Source organism: Herpailurus yagouaroundi, unplaced genomic scaffold, assembly GCF_014898765.1.
Source record: "Herpailurus yagouaroundi ecotype Mexico unplaced genomic scaffold, PumYag 197, whole genome shotgun sequence".
Lineage (NCBI taxonomy): Eukaryota > Metazoa > Chordata > Mammalia > Carnivora > Felidae > Herpailurus > Herpailurus yagouaroundi.
Window position 1 is genome coordinate 11,952,135 of NW_024412428.1, and position 16,705 is coordinate 11,968,839.

At 35.8% G+C, this 16,705-nt stretch overlaps 1 long non-coding RNA gene across 2 annotated transcripts in view; it reads right to left on the minus strand.

Moving 5' to 3' along the window:
* Nucleotides 1–392: 392 nt before the first annotated feature.
* The window catches only part of LOC121012842 (uncharacterized), a 90,010-nt gene continuing 73,697 nt past the window's right edge, over nt 393–16,705 (minus strand). For both annotated transcript variants that reach the window (XR_005782354.1, XR_005782355.1), the window contains exons 4-6: nt 6,892–6,970; nt 897–930; nt 393–598 (exon numbers count right to left, since the gene is read on the minus strand). This is a non-coding gene — a long non-coding RNA (uncharacterized LOC121012842). The remainder of the gene's footprint in view (nt 599–896; nt 931–6,891; nt 6,971–16,705) is intronic.

Below are 16,705 nucleotides of genomic sequence, written 5' to 3' on the forward strand. Positions count from 1 at the left end.
AAAGAAAAGGGAGCATTAAAAAAATGGAAATAATGGGAAAATGGACATAATCATGGTCACCCAAACAAGGACAGCATTAAAGGATTATAATTAGTGGCATTATTTGAGAGGGTTATTTCCAAAACATGCTTTAAAGATATAAACTTAGAGAAAAGAAGCTTTAAATTTACATTTGAACTCCTCTAAAAGCATATAATCTTCAATATAAGAAGAAAAGTATAGTGGAAAATCACATAGTTTTTGAAGTGGTTTTCTTCTATGTACAAGCCTTTAAATGGCCATATGAAGTAAGGAAAAATGAGAAAGTTCAGAATGATGTGTCCACAATGACTGCTCAACTAAAAAAAAATACCGTTGAAATAATACAAACAGCTACTACCTAGTTGGTAAGAAGTGGTGGTTCAGGGAGTTGCCAGCTGTTATTTTATGTAGTTATTTAAATAAGAAATTAAGTAAAGTAAGGTGCAAAACATACTGATTTACACAGAACATTTCCAAATATGGAAGCCATACAAATAAAAATGGCTACCTTTCATGATTGTCAGGAAGACTCATCTTCTAGGCAGTTGTTTCCATATAGGTGTACTCTATATGGAATCTACAGTATATTTTCAAGATAAACACTGGTTCGACAAAGGGATTTCTTTCTGTGTAAAAACTATCTCTTCAAAATGAGGATTAAACCCATAATATGGCTGAATGACAACTAGCAGAAAACTAAGTGAACTGATCCAGTCTTCAGGATGTAGGACATATTCTAATTTAACCTTACACTGTGACTATCGATTATTCTGCAAAACTCGTGTCATGCTTAAATTTATAGTGATGAGGCAAGACTCTTCAAACAACTTTGATAAGCAAATAGAGTAAAAAAATCCTTCATCAAGGAGACTTACCTGCTCTCTCTTTGCTTCGTTTGCCAGAGAGCACCTGCAAGGAAAAACCACAACTATCTTAATATCTCAAAATTCCACTGCTTTCATCAAAAATGACATCATTAAGTTTGAAAAAAAAAACCCATCAGATTGTAAAATTAGAATTGAATGACCTCCAGAAATGAAAATAAAATTCCCACATGGGTATTAGGATTGAATGATTTTAGGCTGGACAAATCATTTGGAATAATAAACATAATTAAAATAGTCATTCACAAGGGAAATGTGTTTAACTTTTTCCCTCTGTATTTTGTAATCCTATGCATCCATTTAGTAGCCAAAAGAAGACTGAAGTCTAGTTTTTATCTTTTACTCTGCTGCCCTTGTGTCACCTCCTAATGCTAAAACCAGTCCCTACCTCACTTTCTCAGTTAACAGTCCAACAGCTAAGGCAGTTGAGCACTCCTCCTTTCTGAAATTTTATTTTTCTGGGCTTTTGTTCTCCTACATTGTCCTTGCTGTATTTTCTACCTCTCTAGCTGTTCCTTCTCATTTTCTCAGTGGGCTCTTTCTTTGCCTGTGCCCTTCTTATATGTTGATTTCATTTACTTTTGTTTTATTTTGTTTTGTCAGGCATTGGTCAGGGCCTTCTCTTCTCACTCTACACATTTTCCAGGGTGATCTCATCTACTTTCCATCCATATTTTGATAGCCTCCAAATTTATACCTCCAGCCCATATCTATTTCCTTGAGCTCCAGGCCAATAGAGGAAACTGTTATTGGACATCTTCACTGGGACATTTCACAGACACCTCAAACTCCATGTGTCCAAAGCTCAACATTATCTACCCCCCACCCCACCCCACCCCCACAGTCTCTTGCTGACCCTTTTTCTGTGTTCCCATCTTAGTGAATGGCTTCACCATTGCTATGGACTGATTGTCTCCCTGACCTTCCAGTTCATATGTTGAAGCTTAATCCCCAGTGTGATAGTATTTGGAGATGGGAACTTTGGGAGATATTTAGGTTTGGATAAGTACATGGGGGTGGATCCCCCAAGATGGGAGTAATGCCCTTAAGATGATGAAGAGCTCAGAGCTCTCTCTCTCTCTCTGTCATGTGAGGACATAGCGAGAAGACGGGCATTTGCAAACCAGAAAACAGGCTCTCACCAGACCCCAAACCTGCCAGTGCCTTGATTTGACACTTCCAGTCTTCAGACCTAGAGAAATAATGTTTGTTGTTTAAGCCATCCAGGTTATGGTATTTTTGTCATAGCAGCCTGAACTGACTAAAACAACCATCTACCCGGTTGCTCAAATCAGAAACCCAAGGATCATCCTTGACTCTTTCCTGGCCTTCTAAATACATTGTTGATGCCTATTCCCAAATCTTCCTTGAATCCATCTACTTCTTTTCATTCCTCCTTCCACCTATGAGCAACATTCAGGTCTTGCTTAGATAACTGTAATGGCTTCCTAACTTCTAGCCTGATTCTAGTCTTAGTCCCCTCCAAACTAGTCACACCCATGTGAACTTTCTAAAATACAATTTCATCAGGTCACTCTTCTTGAAAACTTTCAATGGTTCCCCATTAATCCTAAGAATAAATACAGTCTAGAGGTGAAGATCATACGCTTAGCAATCAGAATGATAGTAACTAGCCGCATGACCTTCAGACAGTTACCAAATTTCTTTGAACCTCATTCCCTTGTCAGTCATATGGGGTTGCTTTATGGAGTAAGTAAAATAATTCATGTGAGGTGCTGAGCAGCAACTGTGGCATGGAAGAGACATACAATGGATATTTGTTGATTTTTCTGAAGGAAATTCTGAAAAAGAGACCTAAATTTTACTGACTTTTTCAAAGCATCAAGTAAATGATACTCCATGGGAGTCAGGGATGAAAGAGGCAAACTATTGATGCAGTTAAAGCTTTGTCCTTGTTACCTCAGTTCCTACCTACCTTATTTTTTATTCTCCTTCTCTCTGTCTCTCTTACCTTATTCTATACCTCCACTTGAACTTACCCTGGATAAAACAAATCCACAAAAGAGTTGGTGATTGACAATAAGAAGAGTCACTTTTCCCAAGGATCTTCACATTTTAAAGGGTACCATCTGTAACCCACACCAACAACCTGAGATGTATCTTTCTTTCTTTTTTTCTATGCTCATATTATCATAAAAAAGTATATAAGCTCACGTACATACATACATATATTCACAAACACATAGGATTTTTGTCATTATTTATTAAAAGGTGATTATATTACCAAAAAAATAAAAATAAAAATAAAGGGTACCATCTGAGAGCAGACAACAAGTATTGAACCTCTAATGGTAAAATTTCAGACATGTGAGACCGAGGAGAAAAATCTCTCTCTACATTTCTCAGGTAACATCCACTAGGTGACTACTCACTGCTCTAAAAAGAATCCAACCTGACTATAGATAGCAGTATAGCATATTTAAATGGTTCTGACTTGGTTTGGAAGCAAATTTATTTAATGACTATTTGACTTGGAATAGCAAGTAGAATAAAATTAGAAAGTAACTTTTGTTATGTGAACATAATAAAATATTAAGAATTATTTTCTAAATATCATAATAATATTTAATCATCATACAAAGAAATAATCATCATAAAAAGAGACAAAGAAATAAATGATTTAATCATCATACAAAGGAATCATCATACAAAGAAATAATCATCATACAAAGAAATAAAGCAGAATTCAAGCTCAGCTGTTTAAAAACTCTGACTTATGACAACAATTACTGCAGAGAAATTTCAGCCTGAGGGCTTAAAAAGAAAACAAAACATATTCAGTATTCTTCCTCCACCACTCCTTGAGATTGAATGCTAACATAGCCACTCATACATTAATAACAAATAATCCTTGACAGAAGAACTGAAAGTCAGATTACCTGATTCCAAAATAAATCAATGCAACCCAGATGAAATAGGGATTCTTAGATAAAATAGACCATTTGACAAAAGTATGGTTGAGTATTATTTAGTCTTAAGTATAGAACGTTATTTTAAAAGGTATATAGAGTTTACGTTCGATAAATACATAAATTGACATGGAAATACGAAAAACATTAATGCTGAATGACATGATGAGAAAAAAGGTAGAAATTAAGTGCCTGAAATTAATGCAACAAAAGTTAGTGTTTTTGAAAACTGAAGATATTTGGAAGAGATTACTGAAGTTCCAAGATTTTAGATATATTTAAAATTGAACCCTTAACACATGTAACCATCTAAATAGTACATGAAAAGTTAGAAGTAGAAGTAGGGACACCCATTACCTCAGAAAACTGATGTGGCAAAAAATAAATATATCATATGTATTTTCTGTAATCCGTCAGTCCTAAACATTCATAAATGTGATGGTGAGCATAAATATCCTTATAGATATACAGCAATATTTTAGCATAGTAATTTCCACTAAAAACCACTAGATTGCAGGGGCCCAAAGGAGGAGGAAATGGGGAGTCATTGTTTATTGATGAAAGAGTTTCAGTTTTGCAAAATGGAGACAATTCTGGAGATGGAGGCGGTGGGGGTTGTATGACAATGTCAATGTACTTATGCCACTACACTGTACACTCAAAATGGTTGAGATAATAAATTTTATGTTATATACATTTTTTTCACAATTAAAAAAGACACATAAAACTCTCTAGATACATGCCTTCTATTGTAACTCAAACCCCTCTATTTGGAAACCCAAATGATAGGGTAGAAGCACTGTAGACCCTAGATTAGAAACATCACATGAACAGAATAGGTCTAAGATCTAAAATGTGACTAATGGACAGATAATAAAGGAACTGATACTAACTTGGAGACAGTTATTTATACTCATCTAAAGTTATCATTAGATTATAGTCAGTTTCAGAAACATAAGAAAGAAAAGGGGTGCCTGAGTGGCTCAATCAGTTAAGCATCTGACTTTGACTCAGGTCATGATCTTGTGGTTCGTGATTTTGAGCCCTGCGACAGGCTCTGTGCTGACAGGTCAGAGCCTGGAGCCTGCTTAGGATTTTGTGACTCCGTGTCTCTCTGTGCCTCTCCTTCCCCTCTACAAAATAAACAAATATTTAAAAAATTTTTAAAGGGGCCCCCCGGGTGGCTTAGTCGGTTGGGCGTCCAACTTCAGCTTGGGTCATGATCTCGCAGTCCGGGAGTTCGAGCCCCACGTCGGGCTCTGTGCTGACAGCTCAGAGCCTGGAGCCTGCCTCAGATTCTGTGTCTCCCTCTCTCCCTGACCGTCCCCCGCTTATGCTCTATCTCTCTCTCTCAAAAATAAACGTTTAAAAAAAATTTTTTTTAAACATAAGAAAGAAGGGTGCACTTGGGAGCAGAATGTGGGATAATGCCATTCACTGATGCCAGGTTAGTTAATTAAATGTCTCTAGACCAACAATGGGTTTTTTTTCTCTGAATATTTTATTCAGTAAGTATTTGTTGAGTGCTTTATCAATATATAGAAATACACATTTCTAGCATTATGCTGCATGTTTGACACTTTATCTCTGTTGTATAGATGGCTGGGGCAAGTAAATCATTAAAGTTGGAGATTTAGGAACTCTAGAACTGTTAGAATTATCTCATGGATAACTCATAGTAAATTCCTTTGAACTAAGTTGAAGAATCATTTGCCTCATTTGGTGAGATCTTCCACAAGGTATTAAGTTTTTAATACCTCTAAAGCCATGGTAATTATAAATCCATGTTCACATGGTTTAAGAATAACAACATTTTAGGAATTGTCTTATGATATGGCTGGATTTAAAGTGCAATTGCTGGGGCGCCTGGGTGGCGCAGTCGGTTAGGCGTCCGACTTCAGCCAGGTCACGATCTCGCGGTCCGTGAGTTCGAGCCCCGCGTCAGGCTCTGGGCTGATGGCTCAGAGCCTGGAGCCTGTTTCCAATTCTGTGTCTCCCTCTCTCTCTGCCCCTCGCCCGTTCATGCTCTGTCTCTCTCTGTCCCAAAAATAAATAAACGTTGAAAAAAAAAAATTAAAAAAAAAAGTGCAATTGCTTCTTGCAGCAAATTTACCCAGACACGTATCCCTTGCCCACATAGACAAATACGCAGATTAAATGAACAGAACAATACCAGATAACCATAAAAATATCCAGATAATTTTTATTGGGAGGCTATCGTCCTTGGGGCATGTAATGATCAATCAAGTCAATAAATACATTAACTACTATTGTCCAAGTTAAACTGAAAAGCTGTTTCAACACCTGCTGCTCCTGAAAAACAAAGGGCCCATTTGTTCCTAATGCTCTCATAGTAAACCTTTAAAACCCAAAGCAGCAGATAAAATACCAAAGAAAATAAACTCTTAGGTAAACATGTAAGCCACTTTACTATTTGCTCTTTACTTTTCCAGAATACACCTGCTGGTTTCAAACTCAATAAATAATATTCAGGGGTGACCCTGATTTAAACATTACAAAATAATGTCTAAGTAGCAATGAGCAAATAAGACTAATCACCAGATCACCATTAGAAAGTTGGTTTCCTTGGACAAATAAATACAAGAGATGAGTATTAAACACTGACTTTGGCCTAAGTAATTTAAGGCTGATTGACATTGATGTAGGTGAATTTACATCTCAAAATAACTTTCCTAATCTTCATGTTAGCTACCTAATAGGTCATGTACAAACTATATGCAAAAATGAAAGAGAAAAGAAAATATTCAAAGCATTAAGCTCTGCAATTCCAGAATCATTTCAAGGAGCCCTGCTAAGAGAGGTTCAACCAAAGTATCAAATCATGAAGAAAAAAAATGAATATGTAATGTTCCTTAATCACCATGTTAAACTCTCATTATTGACTTTAAATTTGAATCCAAAATATTCCAAGCATGGGCTTGCAGAGAAATTTCCCAAAACTCTTTATTTCTGATTTCTGCAAAAATTCTATCTAGTAGTTCTCAAAGCTATTCCTTCCCTGACTCGGCTTGAGAAAAGGCTGTAGGAACTCTTACTTGGTGAGGAATGTGGAGAAACAGAAGAGAATAGATTTCCTCACAATTACGTTTGTTATGAAAGCCAAAGAAAAGGCTGCTAAAAAGGATAGAGAAAATACATAATTTTAGAGCTACTGTTTATTTTTATTCGAACTTCTCTGCTTTCCTCTAGACCTGAGATACATAAAGTAATGCCTTTTTCATGCATATAAAAATCTCAATAAATCTTAAACATAACAGCCAAATGAAAATCTACTTTGCAGATTTAAAAATATTTTGGTCAAACCCATGATGTATAAATCTTTCCACTTCTAAATTTAAATTTTGGTATATATATATATATATATATATATATATATATATATATATATATATTAGCATTCACATATTTGGATAGATCTAGTAAGTAATACATAATTTCAGATGCTTAATCTAAATGCAAAAAAACCCCACCAGTCTTTACTGGCTCAGTGAGTCTAAAATGATGTTATTTAATAAACCATGGCATTTTAATAAGCATTCTTGACATCTGGTGTTAATAAAAAGGATTTTATATTTTATAGTTAACATTTAAAGAAAAAACATGACTGCAGTTTTGCTATTTATCACAGAGCACAGATGGCATAGGCCACATTTGGGTGGCTTCATTTCCTTCTTGATTAGTTTATATAAAGAGGCCACTTGTTTTCTCTCTTTCTGTGTATATTTTATATAAGTTTTGGACCAAGTCCCAGAAATGAATAAATGAAGGAAGAAAGGAATGCCTCAAATAAAAATTCATTTCTTAATAACAAAACTGATTATAGAATTTTCCTGGATCCAGTTTAGTTAATAAAGTTCATTTTAAACAATGATCCAAGGAATTTTACATCTGGATAAATATTTGAATTAAGTTTTCCAGAACTGAAAAAAAAATAAGGACCTAAAAACTTCCATCTTTCATACAACCATAGCGTCACTAGGCAAAGCTGACCAATCCTTTGATTCGAGGCAGCCTGTACCAGGAGTCTGTATGAAAGCAGCAGCTGAGCACAATGCTCCTGGGACAACCAGACTGGCATGGAGCCTCCAGATGTTCCTCTTGTCTCTGGACCATGAACCAAAAATATGGGTCTTGTCCTGCTTGCTCAGACTTCCTGTGTTCCTTCCTTTAGACCTTGTACTGAGTGTCCCCTTCCAACTTGGACATTGGACTTGGGCTGCCCCAGATTGACCCCAACATACCAGTTCCTGACCCTTTCCTCTAGAAGATGTCACTACGTATCTGGGAACATCAATGCAATACTATAATGCATCATATGAATTTTCATTACATTTTGTTAGAAAATTTGAAAATTAATGACTATACTTACACAAACATTTACCAGATAGTAATAACATATTATGTTATGAGTAATAATATCATGTTATGAGACACTCAAAGTAAAAAACAAAACTCTGACCGCAAATCCAATGAATTAATCTGTTAAAAATGGAGAAATGGCAGTATGAATTAATCAGCTCAAAATCAAACATTTTTTCTCCTTATTTAGTTTGGAATTATTTAATAATCATAAAAAATGTTTGGTTTCATGATTTAAACACAGATTTCCTAGCCAAGTAATATCATAGGCTCAGTGAGAAATACTTTGAATGTGTTGGCCCAGCTATCTAGCTTTATAAGAGGGCTGATTCACTCTAAGACAATTTGTGGGTGAGTAAAAAACTCCAAGATTTGATAATCTAGAAGATATAAGACATACACACATAAACTAACTAGAATGCTATTCTGTGAAGAATTTATTACAGTACATAATTAACTGACTTAGATAAGTGAGGTTAACATGTTTAAGAACACCTTAAAGTTAGTAGTAAAAAACTTTCACTACAATTGGGTGTGCTGTTGGACATCCAGTTGGATTAGGAAGAAACTATATTCTCAACTTGAATGAGATTGCATAGAAATGTAAAGATTAAATTAAAAATTGTGGACCATCTCTGATCCACAGTATCTAGGATCAGACTGGGCACATAACATGCTTACTCAATGCATTCTAAATAAACAAGTAAAGTGAACACTTATGTGTGTCTATATGAAAATATCTTTCTGTCCAACTACTATACTCAGTTTCATCTCTAACTTTAAAAATATTTCCCCCCATTAAGAAAGTTATGGAAAAGCAGGAATTCTACCACACCCCAATTCTGTACCATCGTAATCATAACCCCACCTCGCTTTTAGGTGTACATAAGTGAGAAATCAAAATCAGGAGTTTGGTCTGTCTGTTACCACATGGCCGGCCTCCTTGGGCAACCCCTGGGTTTGACTGCTTCATAGGCCTATTTGCATTGGCTTTCTGGTTTATTTTTATAGACCAGCACTGCCAGCTTTTACGATTATTCAAAAATTATAGTGGCATATTTTATTTAATGCTTCACTTTCTTTATAAGAGTGGTTTTGGGTTTAAAAATACGAAACATCTCATAAGCCTGATGACTTAGGCCGTGACATGTTCAGCTTAATATAGGCCAACGGAGAAAAATTGGGTCACCACGTTCTGGACACACAGCCCTGGAAAATGTCAGAAGTTGGATGGTCTGTTCTTCTGTCTGGCCTCAGCTCAAGTAACTTCCTGAATAAATCCTAAGTACTTTAAAAAACAAAAATGACTCTTAAGAACATATTTTCTTCTGAGTATGGAAGAAACACTGGTGATATTGGCTTTCCTGGAGCACCCTTTTCCTTCTGAATTTGAAAGTCACAGAAAAATCAATAGTTTAACAAAATGAGAATAAGAGATGAAATCTAGGAGATAATAATAATATAGTATCACTAATTTTGTTTGTGCTAATGGAGGTCTGGGACTTCAAAACTATTATGTATCAAAATATAATTAAACATCATCTTTAGACAAAAACACTTGTATAAACACTTTGCTGCATTTTACCACTAAGGGAAAGGAAGGAAGGAAGGAAGGAAGGAAGGAAGGAAGGAAGGAAGGAAAAGAAAGAAAGAAAGAAGAAAGAAAGAAAGAAAGAAAGAAAGAAAGAAAGAAAGAAAGGAAAGAAAGAAAGAAAGAAAGAAAGAAAGAAAGAAAGAAAGAAAGAAGTGGAGGGAAGAAGAAAAGGAGGGAGGGAGGAAAGAAGGAGCTAAAGAAAATAAAAATGGGGGAGGTGGGCTATTTGGTCCTGCTATTTGTTGAAAAAATGGTCTGAATTCTTGCTTCTCTGTTCCTGCAACCTCTGAATAAAGGTGTTGGTGAGTAGTGAAAAGGATGAAAGGAACACAGCAGGAAGAAGGAACTTAAAAGGCAAGGCTGATGAGTTTATGATATGAAACCCCCAAGCTAAGCAGACAGTCCTTGAACAACTACTGAATGACGCCTTTTTTTTCTTGTGTTCAGTTAATGCCTCCTCTCCTAACTTCAAGGGGTTCCTACTTGTGGCAATTATAACAATACACTACTCTGATCTTCTGCTCAGGGAGCTAATGCCCCCCTGGAACCACCACCCATTTAGTGCTGATGCTGCACTTCACAAAGGCTGTTCTGACCCAGTGAATGAACTTTGTAGGGGTATTGATATAGGCCCTTTCCAGCCGGGACACTCTCTATGGTCCCGGGGTCTCTATGCTCCAGGATTTCCCATTGGCCTGGCTAAGTCTTTCTTGGAACTGCTCTGTGGCTCCTTATTCCCTCTCTCCTCCCACTGGTATCAGACGTCCGATATTGTATGGAGGCTCTTCCCACATTTCCCTGCTCCCTTTCTCAATAAATCTCTTGCATGTCTAATCCTACTTGGTATCTGCCTCTTGGAAGAAATTAACTAAAATATTCACCTACTATCTTGCTTTTGTTTTATGGTCATAAGCAGGTATTTACAAACAGAAAAGCTGAAGCAAAGACAGATTTAATAAACTGCCAAAGAGGATACTATAACTCAATGGCTTGAGGCTCCTGATTCCCACAATCTTTGATTTAACAAATATTTATTGAATGCCTTCTATATGCCTGGTTCCAGGCCTTATCTTAAGAATAAAGAGCACTTCTTTGGGTGGCATGCTCATATTTGTGATATAAGATTGCTTGCTGCAAAGTGAAGAATGAATTGAAGGGGAGCAAGGGCAGATGAGAGGGGCCAGTTGGGAGACTGGTGCAATCGCCAAGGAAGAGATGATGGTGGCACGTGTGAGAACAGTTTCAGTGTAGATAGAAGAGATGGGGAAGTATTTCATAGGGAAAACAGATTTTTGATTCAGCAGGTATTAACCCTGGGCCAAGCTCTGGGCTACGCTCTGGGAAGACAGAAAACAAGACACATTCTTAATTGTCCAGAAGCATTTGGTTGACTTCCATTCAAAGATGTGTGTGTGTAAAGGATCTTTTACTGTACTTCAGTACCTTAAAGACCAAAGACATAATGGGAAAAAAGAAAAAACCCAAACCCTCCACCACCAGTATAACAAGAAGATGGCCATAAGCCTAAACCACAGACTATGAAACACAGAAGTCAATTACCATGGAAAGCTCCGCCAACATGAGGGCGCTGAGAGTGGCCCCAAACCTCAGACTCTGAACAGGATGCAGACTTCTCCAGAAATAAGCGTCACAATAGTGGAAGGTCTAGCCAATGATCCTTTGATTAGAATACCCAGTACTAGGCGAATTTGAGACAAGCAGGGAGTGCTCTTGTGTGCAGTTCCTTATCAGGGAAGGAAGGCAGGAGAAGAGGGCTCATGAGCACAGGTTAATGTGCCATATTAACTTCTATACCCAGAAGTGAATGAGGGTAAAGGACCAGGGGGAATAACCAATCATCAGATCTTAACACAAAGGTTTGTGACTCACTAGGCTTCACTCTGAATCAACCTTCCCTTTAGCATAGGGGTTGCATTTAGTACCTGCTGGTCAAATCCAGCCATTGCTTGTTTTTGTTCCATGAGCTGGGAATGGTTTTTATATTTTTAGGTGGTTAAAAAAATCAAATGAAGAATAATATTTTGTGAAACAAGAAAACTTCTGAAATCCGTATTTCAGCATCCAGGAATAAAGTTTTATTGAAACACAGCGATATTCATATTTACATGTTTTCTATGGCTGCTTTCAGGCTATTTATTTATTTATTACGGCTGCTTCCATAACAAAATATCACAGTTTGGGTAGCTTAAACAACAGAAATTTGTTTTCTCACAATTCTGGAGGCTGAAAATTTAAGATCAAGTGCTGGTAGAGTTGTTTTCTCTTAAGGCCTCTCTCCTTGGCTCACAGACCACCTTCTCACTATATCCTCACATAGCCTTTTTCCTGTGTATGCACATCCTTGGTGTCTGTTCCTCCTCTTTTAAGGACACCAGTCCTATTAGACTAGGGCCTCACATTGATGGTCTCATTTAACCTTAATTGCCTCCTTAAAGGCCCTATCTCTAAATACAGTCACATTAAGAGTTAGGGCTTCAACCTACGAATTTAAGGTATACAGTTTAGTCCATAACAGGTTACAACAGCCAGGTTGAGTAGTTGAGAGAAAGACTGTATGGCTTGCAAACCTAAAATATTTACTATCTGGTCCTTCACTTAAGAGGTTCTCCAAGAATATCCAAAAAATTGAGAGGAAATAACAGATTTGGTAACAGAGTATTTATTATAAGACAGCAGAGTCCTCGGTTTGTCCTCCACCTCAGTCTTAGGCTCATATTATTCTTTGAAATCAGTAGGTAATATTCAAATATGAGTAACAATCACAGAGGAACCACTGAGGGACATGTACAAAGAAACTCAGAAGAAAAAAGTGGAGAGGGGGTAGCAGATTAGGGTAGGAGGATGAGAACATAAGTGAACATGCATCTCAAAATAAATTACATGAAGAACTCAATAAAAATTCACAATGATCATTCTCCATCATTTCAAAGAAATTATATTCCACATGATCTTTTCTTACAAGTGTTTAAGCTAAAGAAAAGACATATACCTATTAAAACAATGTATTATGAAACCGCTTAAAAGCTAAGGCCTAAGCTTAGAAGAGACTCTCTTAGAAGAGAAACAGAATAATGTTGAAGATGTTAAAACTACATCTGAAGCCACAAAACTAAAATTAGTTTAGACAGAAAACACAGGCAGTAATTAGGCTTGAAGAATTTGAGAGGTGGAAAGTGATTGTGTACAGAGTATGAGGATAAATATGGAAGAAAAAGAAAAGCGTAACATACATAGAATTGGTGTTCTGGAGAAGAGAACAATAAGGACACAGAATTCAAATAGTAGCAGAAAAGTTTCTGAAATAAAAGAACAACTTAACTTTGCTACTTGATAGGACATACTGTGCTCCAGAAAATCTACAATGTCAAGTGTCAGTGAACCTGACTGATATTGCCCTTTAAACAAATCATATAGGTGTCTGGATGGAAACACTCGAACCAGAAAGCAATGAACATTTGTTTACAGAGGTGTTAGTAAAATAAAATGTGAGCCCCAAAACATCTGCCTGATCAAGTTGTTCTGTAAGTATAAAAACAACAGGTAGGATTGCAAGAATTCAAGGAATATCCAATGCACCTCCTTGAAAAATATAGTTTGTTAACAAAGACTACCAAGAGGAAGATAGAAGTGAAAAATCATCAGAGCTGGAGAAACCATGATACAAGGACAGGTAGTGGACACCAAATCCATTTAAATACAGAATCTAGGTATTTACACAGGCTTACATAGTTTTAGTTTTATAACTATAATTCACACAGTTAGGTTTTTATCCTGACAATGCCAAAATAATCATATAAAAACCATAATTCAAAAAGTGTGGGGAAGGGCATGTAAGGGGAGGTACAAATGTGATTTCCTTATCTTTTATAACAAGAGTTAGCAGATACTAAAGTTGAAATATGTAGTTTACAAAACCATAACAAACCCAATCACTTAATGGTTTTCATGTCTTCTATTAACTTTAAGGAATCTTTATGACCTGCTTTCTCACGTGTATAGAAACTTTTAAGGTTAGCAACTCCATTTCTCTCACTGGATTCTTTTTCTTACCATCAAATAAAATTGAACTATAAAAAATTATGATGATGATTACATGTAGATTTGGCAAGATTGCTGCAAACACAAAGAGAACTTTTCCATGAATTAGAAAAAGGCAACATCTGCTGAAAAAAAAATTACACAAAGAGGGTTCCTCTGGGTTTCTAAGTTACAAAAGACCCACCTTCCTCTTGATAGATGACCCCAGGATTTCAAAGCCTAGTCACTCCCTTGGAAGGGCTCCTCTGAGCAGGGAACAATCTACAGAGCATGTTTTATTATTATTATTATTATTATTATTATTATTAATCTCATGACCATTTCTTCAATTTTACAACTTTGTTGAGGTATAAGTGACATAGAATAAACTGGTAATTTAGTTTATGTATGTAACTATATATATCTATATGTATGTAAATATATTTACATAACTTATAATTATGCAATTATACACAATTATTACAATCATGCATTATGTTATATTGTAATTATTATGTTTTATCAGCAATTTATTAATATTAATTATTAGTTTATTAATTATACTAATATTATAATTATGCCATATTATTTATTTATATAGTTATATATTTAAAAACATATAAGTATATATTTATAAATATATAAATATTTAATATTTAAATAATATATGTTATATAAATATATAAATAAAAATATATATGAGATATATAAATATATAAAATATATATTTCTTTATATAGTTATACATTATGATGTATATATTTATATATACAAATTATATAAATGTATATTTATATAATTATACATTATGATGTAGTTTATAATTTGATAAATTTGGACATACTCACAAAGCCATCATCCCAAATAATTAACATATCTGCCTTTTGAAAGTTCCCTTGTCCCTTTGTAATCACCACTCACACTCTTTCCTGCCTCCTACCTCCAGTCCTCAGACAACCACTGATCTGACCATTATTTCATGTAGTATCTATTTTTTCTGGTTTCTTTTATTTAGCATAATGCATTTGAGATTCATTCGCATTGTTTTATGTACCAAGCTTTTGTTTATGGGATGCCTGGGGAGCTCAGTCAATTAAGCATCCGATTTTTGATTTCAGCTCAGGTCATGATCTCAAAGTTCGTGGGTTTGAGCCCTGTGTTGGGCTCTACACTGACAGTGCAGAGTCTACTTGGGATTCTCTCTCTTCTTCTCTCTCTGCCTCTCTCTCTCTCTCTCTCAAAAATAAATAAATAAAATTTTTTTTAAAAAAGAGTTCTTTTTCATTTTTATTGTTGAGAATTCCATTATATAGAAATATCACTATTTGCTTATGCATTCTTCTACTGATGGACAACTTAATTAGTTTTCAGTTTTTGGCTTCTACAATTAAAGCTGCTATGAACGTCCACCTGTAATTCTTCTTATTGATATTTTCTTCTTTTCTCAAGGAAGTGGAATGATGAAAACATGTGATATGTATGTATTTAACCTTTTAAGAACTGCCAAGCTCTTTTCCAAAGTGTACCATTTTACATTCCCACCAGCAGTACAGAAGAGCTCTAGCTACTCCAGATCCTTACCAACACGTGGAATGGTCAGTCTCTTTAATCTTAGCCATTCTAATAGGTATGCAGTGGTTTTAATATTTTTTATTTTAATTTGCATTCCCCCAATAATTAATGATGCAGAGTCTCTTTAATGTGCTTATTTGTTATCTCTATACTTACTTTGATGAAGTGTCTTTCAAAGTATTTATCCATTTTTTATTCATATATTTTTTCTTTATCCTTTTTATTTCTTTTTTTTTTTTTTTAGAGAGTGCATGCAAGCAGGGGAGAGGGACACACACACACACACACACACACACACACACACACACAGAATCTTAAGCAGGCTCCACACTCAGCACAGAGTCCAATGTGGGCTCAATCCCTTGGCCCTGGGATCATGACCTGAGCTGAAATCAAGTATTAGAGGTTCAACCAACTGAGCCACCTGAGAGCCCCTATTTGTCTATTTTTAAAATGGTTAGTTGTGGGGCAGCTGGGTGGCTCAGTCAGTTAAGCGTCTGACTTCAGCTCTGGTCACGATCTCACAATTTGCGAGTTTGAGCCCCACCTCAGGCTCTGTGCTGACAGCTCAGAGCCTGGAGCCTGCCTTGGATTCTTTGTCTCCCTCTCTTTCTGTCCCTCCCCTGTGCTCGCTCTCTCTCACTCTTTCTCACTCTCAAAAATAGATAAGCATTAAAAAATCTTAAATGGTTAATTGTATTCTCATTATTGCATGTTTACAGTTCTTTATTATTGATAAAAGTCCTTTATCAGATTAATGATTTGTGAAGATTTTCTTGCAGTCTATGGTTCATCTTTTCATTCTCTCAGTGAATCTTCTGATGAGCAGAGGTTCTTAATACTGAAAATGTCCAATTCATCAATTTTATTTTATAGGTTATCTTTAGTGTCATGAAATCCTTGTGTAACCCAAGGTCATAAAGATTTCTCCTGTGTTTCATTCTATAATTTTTATAGTTTTAGATTTTCCATTTCTCTATGATCCCTTTTGAGATAATTTTTGCATGTGGTGAGAGGTACAGACACAGATTTGTTTTTTGCATATGGACATCCAGTTGTCTCAGCACCATTTGCTGAAGAGACTATCTTTTCTTTACTGAATTGCCTTTGTCTCTCAGTCTGCCTTCTTTTGCATTACATAAATATTCTATGGTGTCATTTCATCTCCTTTGTTGGCTTATAAGCTATAACTCTTTGGGGTTTTTCTAATAGTTGTTGTCATTGATACAGCTCCTAGTTCTTGCTCTAGGGTTTACAGTCGTCATCTTTGACTTACTAATCTATCT